The following is a 3041-nucleotide window of genomic DNA, read 5'->3' as shown; positions in this document are numbered from 1 at the left end:
TTAGCCAAAGAAGGAGCCAAAATGACCCATATTTAGGATAGCATGGATTTATCAGTCAAAAACGCTAATATCTGCGAAAAGAAACAGACGGAAAAGATCCCACCCTAATCACAACAGACGTGACCCCTACTACATGCTAAATAGAGCAGACCAGGTCACAACCTTTCGACTCCGTTGTAGCCACAACAGACTCAAAACACCATATGCACACTAAATTAAAAGTGGGAGAGTCCGCGATCTGCGAATGTGGACACGACTAAGAGGATGCCAACCATATCCTTCAGCACTGTCCGCGCTACGCCACCCTTCGTACACAGACGTGGCAGAATGTGACTCCTCTTGACAGAAAGCTCTACGGCAGTCTCTCAGATTTGAAGCAGACTGCAGTAAGTGCGCGACATCGGACTGACTAGCTGGTGTCCTCGAGAACAAGGAAGAATAAAGAATGGTTTTACTTTCTCTGACCCCTCACTGATGACCTTTTAGATCACACATTCTTGACATTGTGCCGAAGGCTCAATGTTGACCCACTAGAACTTAATTTTTCAAATCTTCTTTGTTAACAATAAAATTGTATCTTGACTTAGTTCCAACACCACGTTATTAGCCCTTTAAAAGTTGTACCTTAACTTAGCTCCAACCCCACATTATTGATCCTTTAGAACTTGTATCTTGACTTAGTTCCAACCCCACGTTGTTGACCATTTAGAACCTAAGTCTTGACTTAGCCCCAACCCCCTTTAGAACCCATATGAAATTGCAATATTATGTCATAAATGAGTCAATAACAAAGCTTCCTCCCATTTTAGCCATCTCTAGCAAATCTAGATCACTAAGTGTAGGCGATTAGTATCTTTTACGAGTTCCTAGAAAAGGAGGTAAAAAAGATCGTTCGCCCACCTCGCTCCATCAATTTGGAATTCTCTCCCCCAACCCTTGAGTCTCATACGACATCTGAGTCTAAATTTATAGTATCTTTAAAGATATATTATTTTTTTGTCAGTAGATTCATGCTCAGTACAATGTTATGTAAATGACTATGTATCCATTTATGTATTTTGCGAATTGCTTGTTGTATATTATTTTATGTATTTGTGTGAGCTCATTTCGAAACGATGTGCAAGCGTGCGCGTATGATAAAGCGAGTAGATGTGTGTGTGTGTGTGTGTGTGTGCGTGTGTGTGCGTGTGTGTGCGTGTGTGTGTGTGTGTGCGTGTGCGTGTGCGTGTGCGTGTGCGTGTGCGTGTGCGTGTGCGTGTGCGTGTGCGTGCATGAATATTGTTCGTACATGCATTTATGTAAAGCGCCTAGAGTTTTTTGTTCACACGGGCGTGGGCGGCATAGAAATGATCTACATTATTATTATTATTATTATTATTATTATTATTATTATTATTATTATTATTATTATTATTATTATTATTCCGACTTAGCTCCTATACCCACATTGTTAACGATTTAGGACTTGATTCTTGACTTTGTCCCAACCCCACACTGTTGACCCTTTAGAACCCATATATTTTGACTTAGTTCCAACTCCACGTTATCAGCCATTTGAAAGTCGGATATTGACTTAGCTCCCACCCCACATTGTTGACCCTTTAGAACCTGAATTTTGAGTTAGCTCCAACCCCGCGTTGTTGACTTTGGAGAACCCGTATCATGATTTAGCCCCAACCTCATGTTGCTAACCTTTTTGAACTTGCATATTGACTTAGCACCAACCCCACGTTTTTGACCCTTTAGCATCTTGATTTAGTAAAAGCTGTATATTCACTTAGTTCCAACCCCATATTGTTGACCCTTTAGAACTTGTATTTTGACTTAGCTCCAACCCCACGTTATCGACCCTTTAGAACCAATATATTAAATTTTTGCTTTGCTCCAACCCCACGCTATTGGCCATTTAAAAGTCATATCTTGACTAAGCTCCAACCCCCACGTTGTTGACCCTTTAGAACTTGTATTTTGACTTAGTTCCAACCCCACATTGTTGACCCTTTAGTTTCCATGTATTGACTTAGCTCCCACCCCACGTCATTGGCCCTTTAGAACCATATATTTTGACTTAGTTCCAACCCCACGCTATTAGCCATTTAAAAGTCGTATCTTGACTTAGCTCCAACCCCACGTTGTTGACCCTTTAGAACTTTTATTTTGACTTAGTTCCAACCCTACGTTGTTGACCCTTTAGTACCCATGTACTGATATAGCTCCCACCCCACGTTTTTGACCCTTTAGAACTTGAATTTTGATTTAGTAAAAGCTGTATATTGAGTTAGTTACAACCCAACGTTGTTGACCCTTTAGAACCCCTGTCTTGACTATGCCCCAACCCCACGTTATTCACCCTTTAGAACCCATATAAAATTGCAATATGTCAGTAACAAAGCTCCCTCCCATTTTAGTGATCTCATCCAGATTTATGTTCCACCTAGAAAAATCTAGATCACTAAGTGTCGCCTAAAAGACCAGAAGATTGTCCATATCCACTGTATCGAGAAACCAGAAGTGTAGGATGATCAGCCCTAGAAGGTATTTGTCTTTGAAAGATGCCTTGGCCTATTTAGACGTTGAAAACCCCCCCCCAATTAGAACACCCAAAGCTAGGTAAACTTGAACGTTTTATTTTTACGTTCATGTTTCTCTCAACCCTGGACCTGTCCAATGGCTAGGTAGAAGGTAAAATAAACAGCTGGTAGAGTTTGTTTGATCCATTTTTGAGTATACATTTTGCAGGCTCGTTGTAACAGTAATGGCAGTGCAGCACCAACAAGCTGCAAAGAACAAGCTAGTATGCAAAATTCACTTCCAACACTCAAGCACAAAATCATTAGGCAGCTGTTCCCACCCAATTCTACTTCTTTCACCCCTTCCCCCTTTAAAGGACTCTTACCTACACTGCTGTGGCCTTGTAAAGATAGGTTGATAGGGAGCTAGGTGGATAGGTTGGGTTCAGAGTAGGATTTTGTAGATAGTATTGCCATGGCCATGGCGGGAGGGAGTTGAGGGGGCAGTGCAGGATTTTTTTTTGGGGGGGG

The 3041-nt window shown here is 41.4% G+C and overlaps 1 long non-coding RNA gene across 1 annotated transcript in view; it reads left to right on the top strand.

The window, feature by feature from the left end:
- LOC106011769 overlaps positions 1-2982 on the top strand; it is a 13191-nt gene extending 10209 nt beyond the window's left edge. Inside the window, exon 3 of the long non-coding RNA XR_001184844.1 lies at positions 2676-2982. This is a non-coding gene — a long non-coding RNA (uncharacterized LOC106011769). The remainder of the gene's footprint in view (positions 1-2675) is intronic.
- Positions 2983-3041: the final 59 nt, after the last annotated feature.

This window comes from Aplysia californica, unplaced genomic scaffold (genome assembly GCF_000002075.1).
Source record: "Aplysia californica isolate F4 #8 unplaced genomic scaffold, AplCal3.0 scaffold00178, whole genome shotgun sequence".
NCBI classification, from domain to species: domain Eukaryota; kingdom Metazoa; phylum Mollusca; class Gastropoda; order Aplysiida; family Aplysiidae; genus Aplysia; species Aplysia californica.
The sequence above is the reverse complement of the archived record's forward strand: the minus strand, read 5'-3'. Positions and strand labels throughout refer to the sequence as shown.